Source organism: Mya arenaria, chromosome 5 (assembly GCF_026914265.1).
Source record: "Mya arenaria isolate MELC-2E11 chromosome 5, ASM2691426v1".
NCBI lineage: Eukaryota > Metazoa > Mollusca > Bivalvia > Myida > Myidae > Mya > Mya arenaria.
This window is the reverse complement of record NC_069126.1, coordinates 68,459,913-68,469,912: the sequence shown is the minus strand read 5'-3', so window position 1 is coordinate 68,469,912 and position 10,000 is coordinate 68,459,913. Positions and strand designations below refer to the sequence as shown.

Sequence of the window (10,000 nt, the reverse complement as noted above, 5' to 3'; positions counted from 1 at the left end):
AGTGTGAGAGTGTGTGTGTGTGTATGTGTGATAATTATGAAATATAAACAGAAAATAGCAATGTATTGTTTGATGTCAAACTGTGTCATTTTAGCACACGAGTGCATAAATTTAAATTCACTAAAGCTTATATTCGTCGCACCCCATCGTGAAGATTTAGACATTCAACGATAAAGAATGCTCTGTATTTTCTTTTCTAAAATTTCAAGAAATCAAATAATTCCCATTTAAGTTAAATGTCGGCCCCATGGATTTCTTTACTTGCGACATTATGTATACGATTGTATTTAACAAAATCCTATTTTCCCCACACCTATAGAACTTCTTACTTAAACGACACTATTGTAGCTAATCGATAATAGTCACAGCACGCAAAATACAAGTCATTATAACACTCACTGACGTAGTAGTTGGTGTAACTGATTTGGACCCTGTTTTAAAGTACATCTATTAATAGCTAGAGTTGTTAAAAATTCAAGAGATGTAATTTATCCGCACACTAGTTATACGACGGTTAACGGTCCGCCATATTTAAGCAGCTCCGATGTAATAGGGAGCTCAATGTATAGACGAACGTAGGGAAACACTATCAAACAAGGTAGAAGTATGTGAAAAGCGGGTTGACATTACTCCCCAAGTGAGTTTCGAAGCATCTTTCTCACTCAAATTGATTGCCCTGCCCATGGTAAGGCTTTTTATCAATTAATGATATAGATAAAGTATTATTAGTTTTTAAAACATAATTCCAATTTTTCAAGAAATTCATCCCCAGTGAACTACTTTACTCACTAATTGTCAAACTCGGTAACACTAACACCTTTTCACCACACTTAAATTGATAATTAAATATGAATGGAATATTTTCCCATTACCTAATGGATCTCTTTGTCTCGTTTGATAAACGTAAATTGTGTTATTCATCCTTGTGACTTTGAACATGGTTGTCGATTATTCCTTGTGTCATTGCTTTAGTTTATATTGATTAATTTGTGCTGAGCCTTGATTAAAAAAAAAATGTGTTTTTTATTTAGTACGCGCATTTTAGTCCTTTATTAAGCTTTTCTGGTCCTGGTCATTGTTTATTAATATTGAAAGTTCAACCGCAGGGGCTAACATAGAATTGTGTGATTATTGTATTGTATGGTTACATACACTCTGAAACAATGGCGCCCTTCTCGTTATAGATTAAGCTCAACACCAGGGGTTAAAACAATATTGTGTTTTTGTTGTATTGTGTGGTTACATACACTTGTGTTAATATGTTGGAACAATGGCGACCTTCGGACCGTTACTGTTCACTGAAACAGTGTATACTCAAATCTTATTATTATAGATTTAGCTCATGACACAGGTCAATCTATCACCATTAACGCTGTTGATATTCTTTGATTACAGTGTTACCGTACCACAACGCGTAGGTGTAATGGATAAATATTGCCATTTGATTTCTGGTGTCGCTAAGTTTTTACCCGTTTTTTTCTTCCAAACAGCCGAAATAATTTTGTTGAATGTGCCAATATTGAAACTTTAAATTTGTTAAGTGCTTCAAACTCGGAATGGGATAAATGGTAACAGTGATATAAAATGGGCGAAGAATACTAGTAATTGTTGTAGAAGCAGGAGCAGGACAAAAATACGTCATTGATAAGCTCTGTTTAAATTCTTTTTAAAAGTCGTATAAGTACCTGAATGACTAACAAACTCAACAGTCGGACATAAATGTCAAACTAACGAAGAGCTGAATGAAGTCCATGTGCAATATGTCGAATAAGAATCGATCTGGGTGAGAGCCATGCTCGACAGCACGGCCTTGATTTAAGTTTAACTTAAGTTTGAATGTCGATTCCTGAAATCACAAACTTCCGAACCCTTCCTACTCGTAGAGCGTATGACTGTTCGGATTAAAATAAACTTTATTTCATTCATTTTTTGAAACCGTTGTTTCTTCATTGTGTTTCACAACCACTATTCAAACTTTTTTAATCATCTGTTCTGCCATTAAGGCAATTAGCATCGTTATCAGTTATAGGACATGTAAAGAAGAAGGTTATACTGAAATCGACACCTTGCTACCGTTGGGCGAGTGAAGTAGAATGGAGATACATAATGAAAGGCGGCTCACCACAATTTAAAACATTTAAAGGGCCACACGCTAACAGATTCTCAAATAATTATTTTTGAAATTTTACGCTTCAATTCAATACAACAACTCTGACTTTTACGCCGGATGTTCAACGAATTCAATAAATTAGAATAAATAAAAACATGCTTAGTATCATTACATATGAAAATTTAATGTCAAAGTCCAAATATATGTATTAAACAATATTATGCTTATCACGTAATTATATTGATAGAAATTGTTTCAACAAGTACATTTGTTTTGTTTATTCTATTCCTTTCCCAATTATCTTTTTTTAAACAAAGTGATTTTTATGTATGGCCTTATCATGGTGTTTGTATTGAGCATTGATTAATTAAAATAAAGTAGACACTTTGTTCCCATGTTATAATTATATGTTTTACGTTATAGTTTACAGATATTTCTGGTCGATGTGGAGCTCTCGTCCTTTTAAATTTTTGAAACTGATTAAGCTACGAGAGGGTTCTTACGAAGAGGAAATACTATTTGACAATCGTTCATATTAACGATAATAATCTAAAAAAATGGTCAAACAGGCGAGGGATCATATCTCTTAAATTGTAATTAAATGCAAACCACGGTATTGGAATTCTGCAGAAAGTGTGTGCACAACACACATTACATAGTTTAGTTGTTGTGCATGTTTATGGTTTCTATGCAGTTCAGGACTAGCCTGGTCGCTTTGAAGAATTGCGCGGTCTAACACACACAATAAGGCTGCCTAGAAAAATAGTTATCACCAAAGGGATCAAAACATAAGAGCAATATTATCATTTGCAGAGTAAAATTCCTAGGTATTTTTCATTTTCTCGTTGCGTTTATGCTGCCAATGTGTACAATTCAAAATCACATGTACCATTCCAAATTTTTAGACTTTACTGTAATATTTTACATACGGTATTTATAGATTTGACTTTAAGCGACGAAGGTCGGATAATATAGGACTGCATCTTCGTTTAGGCAAATACAATAGCTTAGGTTTAAATGTTGCTCATGGGTTCAGGGATTTTCCCTAAAAAGAGTATTGTATCTTTCCGTCAAAAATGTTTCCATAATGACAATTTATTTGTAAATTAAGTCATTATATTACTGCCATTATTGTGAATTTGTTTGGTTATGTTTTGTGATCCGAATCCAGCTGCTGACAGTCCATTTAGTGTAATCGCGTCATCTTTGATAACACCTAACACGTCCAGAATCATGCGTACCAAAAGATGGTGGGGGCATGACATGCTCATGCTTACGAAATAATTCTTGTTTAAATTGGCAGTTAAAATGGGTTAATAAGGGCACGATTTGTGACATTTTATATTTCTCTCACACATTCTCTTTCATCTTTTATCTTTTTATTTACTTAACGTTCAGTTTTGAATTACAGTCAAAACCCATTATGTCAAAGTCGTTTGGACATCCAGAAATACTTCGAAGAAACGAGCATTTGACACAACCGAGAAACATAAACATGTAGCACCCAACATAACACATAAGTGTCCGTATTAGGTTCTCCCTGATATTTTCATCCGCCATTTTCATCCAACATTGAACCGGTCTTGAAATATGTTTTCGTCGTGAATTCAGGAGGCTTATTATTAGAAATAAAAAAAATATGGAATTTCTTTTTATCACTTTATTGATTACACAAACACAAATATAAAACAAATTAATACATGATTTAGTAAAAAACGATACTGCACATTTAACGGTCATAGTGTAGCGCAATTTCGATATAGTAAACAACACATGCATTCAAGCACTACAGTACATATACATATGATAAAATACATGATACATTTACAACAGTTTAAAATAAGCTTCTATGCCTGATTTTTTTATAGGTTTTCCCCATGAAGTCGTAATAAATGTCTCTTCATTAAATACATTAATCAACTACTAGTCGTACTTTATTTTGTTGTTTTGACACCCACGCTTTATAAGCGACATGCAGCAAATCGTCTTGTACACTTCACAACTTCAGCTCGATCTGCACTTCGACATAAAGTGTAATGGAAATGTGTGATATTTTACCGCACTGACTGGCATAAGACCTTGCCATAGCGAAAAGGTCGACATAAGCGGAATTGTTTTATATTGAAAATAGAAGGAATACATTCGGGACAGGGATTAAGTTCAACATAACCAGAAAATATAGATATCAGACAACGACATACTGAGTTTATCTATTTAACTCTGTTTGCAGTCATGTTCATGCGCCTATTATTTATAAATTCTGTAAGAATAAGCAGAAGAAGAAAATATTCAGTATCAATATATACAAAATATGTGTTTAAAATACATCAATATGACGTACGATGCATACAATGCTAGTCATATAATGCAATATGGATGGATGTGAATTATAACAATTATTTGATAAAACTTATGCATAACTACAATGATAATAATTATGTACAATCCCATTTTAATCAATATCAATTATACTGATTGTATTAGTTACAAAGATAACTTCTTGATAATTAAGAATGGGTGGAGTGAGCGTAGCAACAAACCCTTCTTAACCATACAGGTTTTTCTTCAGGTAATCTAAATGACTTAGAAAACAACCTCTTTGATTAACTAAAAGTCAACGCGAAATCTGAGACAAGGGCGTGTATCGGATGAGTGGCAGTACGCGGACATTGGTTGTGTTTACCATTACACACTTTGGTTGGTCAGGTATGTTGCTTTATATCGCGTGTATATAAGTTCCAGCCGCTGTATTTGTCCTTTGGTCTTGTTGGACGGATGAGGTATCCACATAGTCGTAGTGGCATACGTTTCTGTTTGAGCGGAATTGGTGTTCTTCCATAACCGATAGAGGAGATGTGTTCACAGGGACACTTTCAGATATTCTTCCCTTAAATATAATGCAATATAATAACATAGATTACATAAATATCAGAAAGATGAAAAAAAAAACATTACTATGTAAACATTGGTTCCTTTTCAGAAATGATACAATAAACATTGTTTATTCAATTTTCATATCATTTTAATGGTACTTTACTAAATCACGAGCGGGGCTAGGATAAAACATGATGTGTAAGCTCTTCGCTTTCAATGATATAAAGCAACTGAAAACATTGTTAAGATATCACCATCTATTTCAAATATAATTAATGGTTATAGATAAAAGAAATCATATTTTGCAAATATTGATTCCTTTTCTCAGTTATATCATGAGTGAAATTATCTAAAAAAATCAATTTTCATATAATTTGAATGGTACTTTACACAATCACATGTTGGCTAAAATAACACGTGCAGCCCCTTTAATCTCAATTGGTATGAAACCGATGTAACAATTTTGTCTTTCCATCTTTTTCTTATACATATACTTGTACTAGATTAAAACAACAAACTTACTATATCGTGAAGCGCAGTTGTCTCAACAGTATACTGTACAGCATCGTACACATGTCTACTAGGATCGCTAGCTAGAGGTCCTCTTAGGCGTAAGAACCTTTCATACGCTGTGTCAAACAAAATTGCCCGTTATAATGCGCTTATAAATATTGTCATGTTTTCGCTATGGAAATGTATAAACGCCTTAGCAGTCAAAATCAAATACGTTCGAAAACGTCAAACCTTGTGATAAAGTTAAGGGTTCTTTAGAGTGTTATTAAATAAAAGATTGCCAAGGGACAAAGAGCGATCACAAATCACCCAACTTGAAAACTAAAATCAACGATATTGATATATTAAACATATATTGAAAGGAAACTCATTTTCCTTTAAGTGTCTCAATAATTACCATGAGGTTTGCATCGACGCAAGAGAAGCACGGTCAACTTTGTTACCAGTGCAAGCAGGAAGGTTACTGATAAGGCATAAAGGACCGGCGTATGCCATTGATGGGATACAACGGATGCATAGATGGTAGTTGATTCTGCAATAACATAACAGTTCCTGCTCAGGTATTCAGTTTGGTTAGGAAAGGTTTTGTAACTTTATTGTTTTTTCCATCTATTATTTTTGTTTTTATTGCGTTTCATCTATGAAATATTATAGCATATGAAATATAATAGCAACAAACGTACCCTGAACAGCTTGAAAGGAAATTGTGTATGTTCTATTGTTTGAGTATAAAGACTCGTTCCCACAATTTACAGAACACTGTATCCGTTTTCCATCCACATCTTTAGTAATGAAGTAGAGCGCATTTGAAACACTTATATAGCCGGAGCCACTGTTCCTAGTCCATTGCGATGTCGATATTCCACACAATTTTACATGGCATGCATGGTCCACCAGAGTGGCAAGTTAAGTTAAGTATTTTATGACTGCTTTCCTTTATTATATCTGTTTCCATATAAAACTCTGAAGGGTAATCGAAAACAATAATCGAATAATGCTTACACAGAATAACAAACAATAAGATCATGTCGGACTTCATTCAGTTTTGCATATTTAGTGTTGCATATTGCTTAAAAAATACTTATTCAACACAAAATCACTGAGTCCATTTATGCCATGAACGTTCATGTCATCTGCGGATTGAAGAGGCACCGTAAAACATCCTAATATATTGTTATTCCAAGACATTAAATAAGACGTTGTCTCGTATCTGAAGATAATATTTATCTCAGGAATCACAATAAACGGACCCACAGATGTTGAATGTGTAGCTGTTACCACTGATTTCAATAAACATTCTCTCTTAATTTAACTTAGTGTTAAAAGTAGAGTAGGATGCAGCAACTCAAACACAATTATTATTATTATACATATGTGTAATCAGATATAGTTAATCTATTTCGTCGATAAAAGCAGTCACGTTTTGATTAAGAAAGTGAAAAAATCAGCAATGATTATGACAAAGAACTCACCTGAAGAAGATAATGAATAGTCTTTATATAAACCAGATGGGAAATGATCGCACCTTGTTGAACATGTAATAGTTCCACCAGCCATGCCTGTCGTGACACTGAAGAGCACGTTGGAAATAGAACGGTATCTCCCACTGTCACCATTCATCCAGTTTTTCATATAAACGTATCTTAAATTATCGTTGTCACTTGACCATTCAATTGTACAGGGCGGATTTGATGCATCCGTTTCACAAGACATGTTTAAGAAACAGTTATAACCATTCTTATTATAGTCATGTCTATTGTGTACAGACATCGAAAGGTCCAACGGCGGATCTGAAAACAAAACACTAGGATAAACTTTTCAGTAAATATGACTTTTTCAAGTAAAGAAATACCAACATATTTTCCCGAATGTGCATCCTTTCAAAGATCTTTATACTTTTTTTATACATTAAATAGTGTAGAAATATTTGAGAAAGTAATAAAATAAAAGGAATACACAGCTAAGAGAAAGCAACAGTTATTGTACTTTTTAAGATATATTTGATCTTAATCCTGTTACTAGTTGGTAAAACACATTAAATGCAAGATGTAGTAATATATAAGCTTAAATCCGGAGAAACGAATCCCTTTGAAAGAATAAAATATAAGACTACATCAAAAACGGCTTTACTGAGAGTTTGAACGAAAGTCGACAAAATTGATCAGACCAAGTTGGGAAATAATCGCAACTTTTTTTACTATGATAAAGTTCCCCAAGCAATGTCTTTATTGATTTAGTAAAACGAATTGGAAACATAACGGAAATTCCCGTTTTTACCCTTCGTTAAATTGTTTTTTTAAACGTATTAGAAATAATAAATGTCGCTTGGCCATTCAATTGTTCAAGACGGGTTTGATAAATTCGTTTCACATGATATGTTTAGAAAACAGACAGAAACACTGTTGTTATATTCATGCTTTTATTTAAGGACATGGAAAGATCTAGTGATGAATCTGGCACAGAATAAATCAAACTCTTAAATATAAATTTTACCATTTTTAATTCGGAATTTCCTTCTTCATGATATCCACTCAAAAATAAAATATTTTACTTCCAACTATTAAAATATATAGTCTGAACGATATAGGTAATGTTTAGTAAGTGATACCTTATATCAGTGTACAGCTTTAATTTTTACCAGTACGCGTGCTTATACAATCGATACTCTCCGAACTTACATTTCATACTGATGTTTTTGCATACCGACACATTTCCAAGACCAAACTCGTATTTGGTTTTCATGGTACAGCACATCCGTTTTCCATTCCATGTTTTGTTCGTCTTTGTCATGGTTGCTGTGCTGGTAAACGTATGTGAAGATCCATTAAATAAATCGTTTTGTTGAACATCTGTTAGCACAACTTTGTCAACGCTTATTTCTATTATCGGAGCTGGGAAAGCATTTCGCACTTCACAAATTGATAAAGACATTTCTCCATTAATTTGTTCAGGAACTCTTAGAACAAGCCGGGAACCTTTTTCTAGAATTAAAATACAAGGAATTAACGGCATTCAATTTTTATACACAATTATTTATTTTTTCAAACACAAAACATTAATCACCTCTTATTTGCCTACCTACGCTACATAAGGTGCTGTGTTTTTCGTAAGGTGTTTCAAGGGCTGCATTAGAAACCTGACATGTCACATTCCGTCTGGAGAGTCCAGCCATGTGATGAAGAACGTCATGTAATATATACAACCCATCATTCCTTTCGGTTTCAGCAACAGCAAATGAATCCTGGCCAACTAAAAGTGCTACTTGTACTGGCACTGTTCCATTTTCAGTTTTGCAATAAAAGTCGGAGCCTCCAAAAACATAAATACATTCTGTTGTATTAAAATCAGGATACTTTGGGCCGAGAACTGGAAAACTCGGTCTCTCTGAAAAACAACACAGATAATTTAAATCACTTTGAATACCGTTTACTTTTGATTACATGAAATACCATATAACCTGTCAAAATACAAAGTTTATCACATTACATACAAGTTTTTCCTTTTGCTAATATGACTCCTCCTTTTCCCTAGCTGGGTTGATATGTATCAAAATAAAACAAATACTTAATAGCCAGAATACTCGGTGAAGTAAAGGCAAGGTACCTGAAAATTGAAGCTGTACAGAATCCGTGTGGCCACCTGAATCGCAATTTAAAATATACATTCCTTCATCTGTTTTATTGAAGTTAAAAATAGTCAATATGTAGGAATATTCAGTTATTCTTTTCTCTGCGTAACACCCTTCGCGTAGCTGTATCTCGTGATTGTTTTTCTTCCATTTTCGTTTAGTGTCAGTTTTGCCCTGTATTAAATTATCAGACGGAAAATATCCAAGTTCGACGTCCGTGCCGAGAACAACAGGACTTAATAGCGCGAGTGTTCCACAGCGTCCATCAATATCTGTAAATTGTTTTCTAAATAATAAATGTAAACGTCACTACGAAAGCATAGTTGTATGTGTGCATGTTTAAGGCCCATATCGAAACTGCAACGTAATGAACTGGAAACTTACAACTTACTATCAATTGTCAGATTTGTTACTATGAATGTTTTTCTTTTCTTTTAAAAGCAATTGAAGGTAACTCATTTTTACAATTTACATTATTTCTCATTTAACTTCTAAAAAGGCTGAAAGTATACTCTCAGGTGGCATCCGGGCCCATAAACAAAAAAATAGTACAACAGAAACTACATGGACAGGCCCAGTGGCATAATACCTACCAAGATAGTGTAAAGAGGCTTGAATGAATAAAAGCCCAAGTGACAATAAACATGAAACAAAATACAACAAACACAATCAAATAACAATTGAGGTTACCGCCTTGAAACGGTCAGCGATATTTACCTTTCATATCCAAAGATACCATTTTTGTTCCAATTGTTTTGTTTGTTGAACACTCGGCAAAGAACTGAGATCTGTTGTATTCAGCTGAAGCCGTCCATTTTAAAAAGAATGACCCATCTTCCGAATATCTTTTAACATTTGTCCCATTCATTGTTTGT

At 33.7% G+C, this 10,000-nt stretch overlaps 1 protein-coding gene and 1 long non-coding RNA gene across 2 annotated transcripts in view; both read right to left on the bottom strand.

Annotated features, from left to right (window-relative positions):
* LOC128234976 (uncharacterized) overlaps positions 1-10,000 on the bottom strand; it is a 152,272-nt gene that overhangs the window by 39,628 nt on the left and 102,644 nt on the right. The gene's annotated exons all lie outside the window — the stretch shown is intronic.
* Positions 5,447-7,092, bottom strand: LOC128234977 (uncharacterized). Its single transcript, XR_008261089.1, has 4 exons — positions 6,970-7,092; positions 6,181-6,460; positions 5,895-6,029; positions 5,447-5,613 (listed from the first exon to the last, which is right to left on the bottom strand). It is a non-coding gene; the product is annotated as an uncharacterized LOC128234977 (long non-coding RNA).